The following is a 12,661-nucleotide window of genomic DNA, read 5'->3' as shown; positions in this document are numbered from 1 at the left end:
GATGAGGCCTGACCAAGGAGGAGTAGAGGGGGATAATTACTTCACGTGATCTAGACTCTATGCTTCTCTTAATATATCCCAGAACTGTGTTTGCCTTTTTTGCTGTGGCATCACACAATTGACTCATGTGCTGTCTGTGATCTATTAATATGCCCAAGGCTTTTTCACATGTGCTGTTGCTTAGTTCTATTCCTCCCATTCTGTAGACACAATTTTCATTTTCCTTGCCCAGATGTAGAATCTTGCATTTCTCCCTGTTAAATACCAATCTATTGTTTGCTGCCCATTGTTCAAGCTTATCTTGAAAAGAGCAGACATGGATGTAGCAAAGTAATGCATCTGTAGAATAAGTTCTTCACCAACAGCCTCCTTCAGATGGGCGCAGCGTTCTTATGTGAATGTAACAGCATTTATTTATGGTACTATAAATCCTTATGGAGTTGTAAGTTCGACATAAGGAAAACTGTAAGCCCCCATGCCAATGAGCACGACAATGTTTCTGCAGTCTTCCTGCAAGCACCTCGGTCCCCTTATTGTTACTGTATCCTAACAATGGGTCATCAATAGTCTAGATATAAAAGATTCCCCTGAATAAGGGTGCAATATGCTCCCATGATAACGAACTATGATGGACCAAAAAGTTAGCACTTTCTGCATACCAAATCAAGATAGAAGTCATTTAATGTTGGCTTGGCCATTATTGTAGATAGTGGCGAATTTATGCATCAAATCTATCACACAGCATACGCATCTGTACCTGGACCAAGTATACATTAACTATTGGACAGTATTATTAAATGTGCCCCATTGTGCAGTGTTATTATAAGATGCCCAAGCGAGGTAGTTGTGAATGAGTTGCTGATGCCCCTATGTCACCCTACAGAAAAATCATGTCCTAGTCCTTGTGTGCTGTTAGGTGTGGGGTTCATCCCACTCACTTGTGGGGCATAGGCCTCCACTGACTCCAAGCTTCCATCTTCAGGAGCCACGCAAACAATCTAGGGGACACCAAGTGCTTTTCAACAGTCAAACTTTTCCTGAACAGTTCACAATCCTTACAGTGATCAAGGATGAAAGGGATTAGTGGATAGTTTCCATGCTTGCTGATAGTTATTGAGACATACGAGGGGCGATCCAAAAGTAATGATAATCCGTTATTTCTATTGCACACAGAAATTAAAATAAAATGTTTTCTTCTCTCTTAGGTACCCACTAGTCCAGGAAAAAAAATCACTTAAATAGACCACGATTCCCGGGAGCTACATTCATTTGAATATGAACTGCCGAGGAGTGAACGTCAAAATGGAAAAAAACGAGCTCAGAGCTGTCATCAAATACCTCTGCTTGAAAAAAATGACTACCAAAGACATACACAGCGACTTGGTGGAAACATTGGGGGACTCTTCTCCTCCATATTCCACAGTTGCATGCTGGGCCAAGGAATTTAAGCTGAGAAGAACATCGACGGAAGATGAACATCGTGAAGGACGCCCATCAACGTCCCTCAATGAAGAAAACGTGAAAAAAGTTGAAGAAGTTGTATTGGCAGATCGAAGTGTGACTATCAGGCATGTAGCTGAGGTCACAGGGATCTTATATGGCAGTATTCAAAGAATCCTTGCAAAAGAATTGCATATGAGAAAGGTTTCCGCGCGTTGGGTGCCAAAAATGTTAACCGACGAGCAAAAGAAGAAACGAGTTGACATTTCAATAGCAAATCTCGAAAAGTTCCAAGCAGACAAGGAAAATTTTTTGTCACGTGTTTTGACCATGGACGAGACCTGGATCCACCACTTTGATCCCGAAACTAAACAACAATCGATGACATGGAAACGAGCCGACGAACCGACGCCGAAGAAATTCAAAGTGTCAAGCTCAGCAGGGAAGGTTATGGCGTCCTTTTTTTGGGACGCTGAAGGAATTATTATGGTGGACTATTTGGAAAAGGGAACCACTATTACGGGCTCCTACTATGCAGAACAAATAAGAAGATTGCGGGAGGCTATCAAGGAGAAAAGGCGCGGCAAACTGCGGGCTGGAGTGCTGTTTCACCAAGATAACGCGCCGGCTCACAAAGCTGCAGTTGCCATGGCTACCATTCAAGAAGTGGGCTTTGAACTGGTGGAACACCCCCCTCTTCACCAGATCTAGCCCCCAGTGACTTCTTTCTCTTTCCTCGGCTCAAGGAACACCTCCGGGGCAAGAAATTTGACGACAATAGCGACGTGATAACCGCTGTTGGGGATTTTTTTGAGGGTCAAGATCAAGAATTTTTTTCGAAGGGAATTCTAAGTTTAGAAAAGAGATGGACTAAATGTATAGACTTGTTAGGAGACTATGTAGAAAAATAAATTTTTTTTTTTACTATATTCATTGTGTTTAGTATTGATTATCATTACTTTTGGATCGCCCCTCGTATATCCCAGTGAGGTTAAACCAAACAGTGATTTATTCAATGTGTTTCGAAGTATAAATGACTTCTTCAGGATAGACCACAAAGTATCTTTGGACATACAGTATAATACACAGCATACAGTCCTTGATAGAGTATAATGCAGCACCGATATAGTATAACGCCGCCCCCATATAGTACATATAGTATAATGCACTTCCCATAGTCTTTGATAAAATACAATGCCACCCCATAGAGTACAATGCCAGTCCACAGAGTTCAATGCCACCCTCATAGAGAACAATGCGACCCCCATAGAGTACAATGCAGCTCCCATAAAGTACAATTCAGCCCCCATAGAGTATAATACAGCTCCATATGGTATAATGCAGCCCCTATAAAGTATAATGCAGCCCCATATAGTATAGGGCAAAACCCATAGATTATAAGACATCCCCCATATAATATAATGCAGCCCCCATATAATATAATGCAGCCCCATAGAGTACATATAGTATATGGCACCCCATATTACTCTAGTATTATGGCCACTACAATGTACTCACTGATTTAAAAAAATAATAAATACAATAGTAAGCTCTCCCCATTCCCCAGCAGCTCTGATCTCTGCAGCGCATTTCCTCAGCAGCGTGGAGTGCTATGAAGTGACGTCATTGCGTTCGCTGCATCAGACACAGATCAGGAATGATGGTGTCACGACACAGCTGTCAGGTGACCTGGGACCAGGGGCTTCTTCCATGTCCTTAACAGTAAGGGGAGCCCTAGCTCGCCCTGCTCCCTGGGATACTTCAGATGGTGAAGATGCCGGGGCCTCTGCCCTTGCCTTATCTCCTAAGTTAGCCCTCCATCAGTTCTCTTCCCCTACCCAGGGAAGAGGGGGCGCTACTGGGCACCGTAGTACACCAACCCGACAAACAGGGGCAACACAAGCAAGGGTTAACAGAAAATTCCAAGCATACAAAATATTCACTCACATATATCAGAGGAATCCACCAGGGTGTTAAGGTAGGGGAATAAACCAAAATACAGTAGGATAAGGAATTATCAAGCGTACAAACCAGACAACAGTCACTAATAACTCCTTCAACTTTCCTTCTCATACCAACTCCTTTCCCTCCATTAGCCATGCAGCAAACGCTAGCTCTGACAAGGATTAGCAACAGATCCCAGATTATAAAGGGAAAATGAGAGGCTAACCAAGCTCAGCTGGGAGGTCCAAGACACCCAGAATCACTAGTAACAATAGAACAATAATTGCCGAATTTCTGTGTTCTCACTGTATAATAATTTATTGCATTTCCGCTGTTTGCTTTACCCCTTGATATTGTGCTGTAGGCCCCACATACATCCGTGATAATCAAATAAATATCTGTTGGTTAAGTTACTACTGAGTCATCATTCCCTGCACTGTTGCATCCACACGTCTGATTACACAAACATTATATTTATGCAGTGACTTATAATAATATTCTCAATCATTCATTATCATCCAGCAAAAAAAGAGACTTGGCTTTATCCACTTATAATTCCTGACAGATTTGTCTTGAGATCTTCTCCCGACCTTTACTTTATTCTGAGCTTTTTTTCTCCTTTACACTCGAGCCATTCATCACTGCTGGCATTGCATTTTTCGCTAGAATATTATGAAAATGTGTTATTCTCTGTTCTTGAAAGGTTAGAATTGTTGAAAACTTAATTTAATTGAATTTGGTGGAAATTTAAAAAGAGTTTATTCCAAGTGCGTCATCTGTATTTCTTTTGGATTGAATTGATAGTATTTGTCCAATAATTCGTCAATGCAAAATAATCAATTTTCCAGTCTATTGGAACTTCACAAAAAAAAATGGAAAAAAAAGTGTTCTAAGTTTTAAGGTGGAACTTCTAGCTTTCGATACTAAAAACATTATTATGTTAGAGTTAAACTTTGGCCAACCATGGTTTGCGGAGCAGGTCCAGCTAGCCGCTATCCATAGCCACTAGTCCCTATGTAATCATAGACCCCTGTTAAGGCAGAGATTACAAGCAATTCATACAATTTTCTGATTCTCTGGCCACCAATGTTCAGATGTGCACCACTACCCGGTCTCCAGCCTTCCAACTCTCCATGGGTTGGTACCTTCCCTATTAATTAACAAGCGGCATGGTGCCGCTGTTGTCCCAAACTGCGCACTGCAAGCAGAGGCAGGTTGGAAAAGTGCAGGGATACTGAGGTTGTCTGCATGCAGCCAGCTTCAGAGCAGCATTTACAAGCTCTAAAGCAAAAAGCTTGCAAGCGCAGCTCCCCCTGCCTGGGAGACCAGCCACCACTGATACACTGAAGAGGTGGCCGGTAACCTAGGCAATGAGCAATAAACAATAGAATTAAAATTTACTCCATTCTTGAGAACAAAGAGGATGTTTGATAAGAAATAAATTGCAAAGTTGCTTGTTTTTACAAACACTTCAAAATTTTACATACCGTATTTATGAAAGTGAGAAAACTAAAACATTGGAAGATGATTTATTTCTAAGCAATTGTGCAAAAAAAAGAAAAGAAAAGGAAATTAGCACTCCTCCAGAAGGAAGTAAGCTCTCATATCATCCAAAAGGAATTGAGACCCATTCATTGGGGTAGATCTGATTTGCATCCTTTTTTTCCACATGCAACAGTGGCTGAAAAAAGCCTTTATACATCACTGCTTAATTTTAATGAGAGCCAATCCTTCCCTCCTAAACTGCATCCAAGGCATCTCATCCAGCCAATCAGTGCCCAGCTCAGCACCGATGTAAGCAAGAACACCATATGGCTGTTTGCAGAGGGGTCACTACCTAATCTTAAAGGGGAAATGCACTTAAAGGATTTTTGCTGCATATAGTAATTGTGGGATATAGCTATAAAAAGGTAATGTAATGCTATTTAATTCTGATTCATACAGGGAGCGAGCGCTAACATGTTTAACGGTACATTCATCACATGCCCGATATAATCTCATGTGAGATATTATCACATCCGGCTATTGGGCTGATTTATCGCACGGGGAGTCATTTCAGACACAATAATGAATCAGCCGTATGGAATAACATCCCCTGTTGAGATATCTCCTATAAGATCATATCACATGTTTGATTAATACATTCTCTGTGTTTCCCCAGGAAAAGTGTTTGCGGTGAGATACAGACAGAGATCTTCGTCCCGGTCGCTCACCAAACATAATAGAAAAATGAATTTGCCTGTAGCTCTGTGGGGTGCGAGAATGACGCTGCTTTCATATTCCCCCAGAAAATATTCCAGATCACCATCGTAAAGGGAAAATAATGTATCCAGGGAGATGATAAACTGTAGCAAAGCAGCTTTCACTTAAATTTCTACATTTAAAGCCATTAAGCGGCAGTCACCCCTGTAGCATTTAACTTAAAGAGTAACCGGCGCTTTAATTTTTATTTCATGTATCAATAGTACAAGTGAAAATAAGCTATTTTGTAATATATCTGATGAGGGAAATCTGCTTCCTTCTCCTAGATTCATATTTCTCTCTCATTTCAAAGTTAAAATCTATAAAATTTGCATTGAAAACAGATTTTCAAATTACTGAGATAGGAGATGACAGTTGGTGCTTTTAAAATTCTATGGAGGGAGGAGCTAAAGACAGACATAGACATTCTGCTATAAGTTCTCTTGAAATGACAGTTATTTTAGAGCAACTTTTTATGGTCTTTCCATGGGGGCATGGCTCACAGGATCCTCGGGGGCGTGTCTTTAGGCTGCTACTCATAACTGCTCTGTGAATTACGCTCCCTCGGAAAGACTATAAAAATGAGAACTAAATAAAAAGACCCATATCTCTGGAACCGTATGGTAGATTTGAAAAAAAAAAAAAAAATGATTACTCAAGGGAACAGAGGGAATAAAAGAAGACCAAAATTGGCCTTTTTGACATGGTGAGAAGTCCTCTTTAAAATTAAAGGAACACTCCCAGCATTTTTTCCCCTAATGCATTCTAAATGGATTGGACTTTCTTGATATACATATTAATGTATTATCTAATGGATGCCTTTTTACGGATATATAGGAAATCCTCTGACACTAATTCATTCCTTTATGCTCATTCTCAGAATAGTGTTATCCGGTGACGTCTAGTTTGAAAATCAATCCAGAGATCTAGCCAGTAGATTCCAATAACGTGGATGTAGCCATAAAACCATCCGAAAAGGCTGCCAAAGAGCTAAAAGAACACCTCGGGATCTCTTCTGTATGGCAATCTGGGCAAGACCTTAGCTCAACCAGAAAGCAGATGGACCTTCCGGCTGGCAAAGCTCCGTCCACAGGCTCTCAATGAAAGTTTTGGGTTTAGTGCATTTTTGTAAAGGTATTTTTCATTATTTTAATCCTTCCTTTTTGTTTTCTTGGGTGGAAAATCATGGCATTGCTGTGATATTAGTTGTAAGTATTAATATTTTATCCACATTTTTTACCATTACTTTTACGGATTTTTGGCCAGCTGTTGGTTGTTGGTGGATTGGATTCCATTTTTTTGATTGACCAGATCTACAAATACATCCACGGTGTCTAAAGGCATCGTCTCTCCCTATTGGAATTTTGGACTTGGAACCTTCTTCCTTTTTCTTCCTCAGTAGTTGTCCTTAATACGGGAAGAGATTATTAATAGAGATGTATTTATTTATTCAGCCTCATGTATTGCATATACGTTGGGTACTTTTTCTTACCGATTGCACCATCAAGTACCTTCAAACTACCTTCAAGCAAATATCCACCATTTATCTACAGCATGGGACAAAAACCTTAAATTTGCCAAAAATTTTTTGTATTTTCATCTTTTCCTCCCTTCTACCATGAGCCAATCCTTTTTAACTTTTACCTCACCATAGACGTGCGAGGGCTGTTTTTTTTTTGCAGCACGAGATGTAGTTTTGCATTATATTATTCACTTGACAAAATAATATACTGAGAAAGGAGGAGAACAATTCTTTGGTGAAATGGTAAAAACTCCCACAACTTTGTCATGGTCTCTTTGGTTTTGTTTTTATGGTGTTCATTGGGCGGTAAAAATGACAGGGGATTTGATTCTTTGGGTCAAAACAATTATAATAATAATAATAATAATAATAATCTTTATTTATATAGCGCCAACATATTCCACTGCGCAATCATGGTGATTCTAAACTTGTATAGGATTTTTGGGGAATTTAAATAAAAATATTTCCGAACCGAGAAAAAAATATTGTGTCACCATTTTTTATTTTTCCCTTGATGGTGCTGTGTTAAGGCTTGCGTTTTGTGTGGTGAGTTTTCATTTTTATTGGTAGTGTTTTGGGTTACATACGGCTATTTAAATCGCTTTTTATTACTATTTGGGGTTTCATTTTTTTTTTGCCAAAGGGGTTAAATTATATTAATATAATAATATATTTACTTTATATTAATATACTGTATTATTTCTTTATTATTGTTTTGGGAAAGTTTTATTTTTATTTTATAATATTATTAAACATATTTTTCTGCAAAGAAAAATCTGATACAAAAAACAAGCCCCAAATATCCTTTACTTAACGGCTTAAATGCAGCAATTTGATCGCTTTGTATTGCTATTCTGAGGTTTTGATTTTGATTTTTTTTTTTACAGAGTCTGGCATGGGGATTAAATGATTTTCCATTTTGATAGCTGGGATTTTTGCTGTTGCAGCAATATCAAAATATGTTTATTATTGTTTTAGGAAAAAGGTTTAATTCAAAGTTGTTTTTTTTTGTTATTTCTTAATATTATTACAAACGCTTTTTATCACTTTTGTTGGCTTAAAAATGAACCCCAAATATCCTTTATTTAATTTCTATTATAACATACATCTGGGGTAACCTTCCATAGACAGGACATTAATGTTTTTTTGTTTGTACAACATGCACCCCCCAAAACTAATGGAGATGAGGGAAAACATGAAAGAAGCTCAGTTCTGATTGGTTACTCTAGTGAAATGAAAGCTGATCTCTGATTGGTTACTATGGTAAAATGAAAGCTGCACTGGTTGCTAAGGGCAGCAAACACAAATTTGCTGATAGTTATCAAAATGGCATGAGGCCTACTATTTATAAAATAAAGTTTTACACTTTTGACTGAATTTCTGGGGCAGAGGGGAGATTCAGGGAATTGTAACCCCCACCCATTTCCAGCAATGACTGATAATAAGCTAATAGAGCCTTACAACAATATATACTGTAATGTGGTTGTGAATGTATGAAAACTCATGTACATCGTGTGTTGACAGACGCTGTTGAACTGTGCGGCGGTGTTTGTGTGTTTTTCTTCCCTTACATTGACCTTGAAAAAAAACATTAAAAAACGTAGTTGCATATTTACTACAAAGACCCCATGCGCCATACTTGTTTTTCCAAGCACCCATAAACTTTGACACTTTTCATTGGTTGATACCCAAAAAAACGGACATGTCCATGAGGTTTGCACAGACATACGGTCGGTGAAAAAACACAAACATGTGAATAGCTCCATAGATTCTAATGGATACATGTTTTATCTGTGGAAAAAATACGGATAGAACACATCTGTGCAACACTGACATCTGAATGAGGCCTTAACCCCTTCATGATCAGAGCTTTTTTCTGTTTTGCGCTTTTGTTTTTCGCCCCCCCCCCTCTTTCCAGAGCAATATCTTTTTGTATTTTTCCGTCAATATGGCCATGCTTCTTTTTTGTGGGACGAGTTGTACTTTTGAACGATACCATTGGTTTTACCATGTCTTGTAACAGAAAACAGGAAAAAAAATTCCAAGTGCGGTGAAATTGCAAAAAAAAGTGCAATCCCACGCTTGTTTATTGTTTGGCTTTTTTGCTAGGTTCCCTAAATGCTAAAACTGAGCGGCCACTATGATTCTCCAGGTCATTACGAGTTCCTGGACACCAAACATGTCTAGGTTCTTTTTTATCTAAATGGTGAAAAAAAATTCCAAACTTTGCTAAAAGAAAAAAAAAATTGCTCCATTTTCTGATACCCGTAGCGTCTTCATTTTTCATGATCTCGGGTTGGGTGAGGGCTTAAGTTTTGCGTGCCGAGCTGGCGTTTTTAATTATACCATTTCAGTGCAGATACGATCTTTTGATCGCTCGTTATTACATTTTAATGCAATGTTGCAGCGACAAAAAAAAGCGTAATTCTGGCGTTTTGATTTTTTTTATTGCTACGCCAATTAGCGATCAAGTTAATCTTTGTTTAATTGATTGATCGGGCGATTCTGAATGCGGCGATACCAAAATATGTGTATGTTTGATTTTATTTTTATTGTTTTATTTTGAATGGGGTGAAGGGGGGTGATTTGAACTTGTGTTTTTTTTTATTTTTTCCATATTTTTAAAAACATTTTTTTTTTTTTACTTTTGGCATGCTTCAATAGTCTCCATGGGAGGCTAGAAGCTGCCACAACTTGATCGGCTCAGCTACATAGAGGCGATGTTCAGATCCCCTCTATGTAGCTGAAATGCAGACTTGCTATGAGCGCCGACCACAGGGTGGTGCTCACAGCAATCTGGCATCAACAACCATAGAGGTCTCAAGGAGACCTCTGGTTTTCATGCCTACGCACCGATGACCCCCGATCATGTGACTGGGGTCACCGGTGCGCGCATTTCTGGCCGGATGGCCAGAAGCACTTGTTAAATGCCGCTGTCAGCGTTTGACAGCGGCATTTAGCTAGTTAATAGGCGCGGGTGGATTGCAATTCCACCCGCGCCTATTGCGGGCACATGTCAGCTGTTCAAAACAGCTGACATATCCCGGCTTTGAGGTGGGCTCACCGCCGGAGCCCACATCAAAGCGGGGGATACTGACAGCGGATGCACTATCCCGTCCGATGTACTTCACACGCAACTAATCAGAAAATGTATATCCTGATTCTCACATTCATTTTTTTCGAGTCTTTCCCAATTTTTACTACTGATTCATTTCAGTGCATCTGAGCTGCAATACGATCAATGGAGAAAAGTGCTCCAGTTTTCAAGATCTATAATCCTAACACCATTTAACAATGCAAAGCAGCCACTTGCAATAATCCAACATTTTCACTGCACTATCTCCCGCCAGCCGCACTTTTTCAGATTAATTAAAATAACGATTAATTACAATTATCCTGCCTGTTCTGGAATCTTGGGAGTCTTTGATCTTTCAGGTGTTGAAGCAAATGTATAATAAAGCATTTTGGGATTATCTCCAGGAAGCTTGGCTTCATCTGCTATTCTTCACTTGCTTCGCCTTACTTAATCCATTCTTTGTCACCGCATTTAATTTGATTCATTCTTCATGAGAGAACAGAAGTCGCGTTTACCGCTGTGAGATTGATAACACGGAGCGTTATCAATCTCATAGTTCTGATACAGGACACAGGCTTCAACTAAGAGATTCCATTTATGCTATTAATCTCCGACATTCCAGCAGCTTCCAAGCCGGTCTTCAGGCTTCTTGGTTTTTTTTGTTTTTTTTCTTACCATTGGCCAAAATGAAGATTATGGCTCAGATGCCAATTAAAAGTCAGGTCGTCACATTTATTTGCTTGAGTTTCACTCTGGGTGAAGCTTGTACTTTGTTAAATCCATACGTTACATGACTGTCTTCCATACTCCAGGCGCTGGAAAAAAACAATTTTTTATAATTATACAGCGTTCCGTTAAATACTCCTCTTTATGACAGATCACACAAGCCTCCCTGAAAGACTTTATCCTGTTTCATGCTGATTCGGTAACTAGAAGTATATTTATGTCTGCCGCTGTCATTTTATAATTAAGTTAAAAGTGAGATGAGATTTTTAGCAAGGTTCATCATCATCACACCACGCACGCAAATGACGGAAGGAAGCTTCTGAAAAACTAATAACTGGGAACACCAGGGAGAATGGATATCATCTTCTATAAAAATCCTCACTCGGAATTTAAAAAAAAAAGAAAAATTGTATCTGATTTATCGCAATGTAATTTTAAATGGCAAATCCCAACACTATTTATTTCCACATCAATAGTAAATGCTAAAAACACTTTAAGGCTACATTCTCACGGAGCAAAAATACTGTGGATTTTCTGCCGCGTATTTGCTTGTGGAAAATCTGCTGAAATTTACAGTGTCAGTAAAATGCATTCACATTTATGAAATCTAATGCACATGCTGAGAAAATATCAATTTATGCTGTGAATATACTGTAGCTGTTTCACTCTTTGCTATGCAAAGGGTCAATGTGCAGCTTCTCTGATGTTTTCTTGTAAATACCACTGCAGAAATCATTGGAGGACCTCTGCTGCCCAGGACCACAGTAGATACATTCATGGCAACATAGCCTAAAACTGAGAGTTTATGAACGGAATTTAATGTCACTCCCATCATGACTTAGGACAACAAAAAGATCCTTAAAAAAGCACTGTTCCGTGCTCGCTGCCATATCCTACCGTGTAATTTTCAAATAAAATTGCGAAAAGCAGAGTGGAAAAGGACACAGCTCTCAGCACAGTACTAGTACAAGAATATAACTACCATACAGCCACACATATAAACTAATATACAGCTGGGAAAAAAGAAGACTTACAGAAAACGTTTGACCTCTGTCATTGCCAACAAAGGATATATCACAAAATATTGAGATGAACTTTTGTTAATGACCAAATACTTATTTTCCACCATACTTTGCAAAATAAATCTTCCGAATCAGACAAGGTGATTTTCTGGATTTGTTTTCTCATTTTGACTCTCATAGTTGTGGTCTAAATATGAAGTCAATTACAGGTCTCTCATCTTTTTGACAGGGAGAACTTGCACAATTGGTGGCTGACTAAATAATTTTTTCCCCCACTGTAAACTACTATAATACTGACTGTTCCCTATGTACAAGAATATAACTACTATAAAACTTCTCCCGATGGATACAAATATAACTACTATAATACTGCCCCTATGTACAATAATATAACTACTATAATACTGCCCCTATGTACAATAATATAACTACTATAATACTGCCCCTATGTGCAATAATATAACTACTATAATACTGCCCCTATGTGCAATAATATAACTACTATAATACTGCCCCTATGTGCAATAATATAACTACTATAATACTGCCCCTATGTGCAATAATATAACTACTATAATACTGCCCCTATGTGCAAGAATATAACTACTATAATACTGCCCCTATAGACAAGAATATAACTACTATAATACTGCCCCTATAGACAAGAATATAACTACTATAATACTGCCC

At 38.7% G+C, this 12,661-nt stretch overlaps 1 long non-coding RNA gene across 2 annotated transcripts in view; it reads right to left on the bottom strand.

The window, feature by feature from the left end:
- The window catches only part of LOC143784592 (uncharacterized), a 140,495-nt gene that overhangs the window by 51,771 nt on the left and 76,063 nt on the right, over positions 1–12,661 (bottom strand). The window contains exon 4 of one of the 2 annotated variants that reach the window (XR_013217836.1): positions 9,797–11,038. The exons of the other annotated variant lie outside the window; for it this stretch is intronic. This is a non-coding gene — a long non-coding RNA (uncharacterized LOC143784592). Of the gene's footprint in view, positions 1–9,796; positions 11,039–12,661 lie in introns of those variants that run through there. 2 annotated transcript variants of the gene reach the window in all.

Source organism: Ranitomeya variabilis, chromosome 7 (genome assembly GCF_051348905.1).
Source record: "Ranitomeya variabilis isolate aRanVar5 chromosome 7, aRanVar5.hap1, whole genome shotgun sequence".
In the NCBI taxonomy this organism is placed as follows: domain Eukaryota; kingdom Metazoa; phylum Chordata; class Amphibia; order Anura; family Dendrobatidae; genus Ranitomeya; species Ranitomeya variabilis.
Note: the sequence above shows the minus strand (reverse complement) of the source record. Positions and strands in the feature narration are given on the sequence as shown.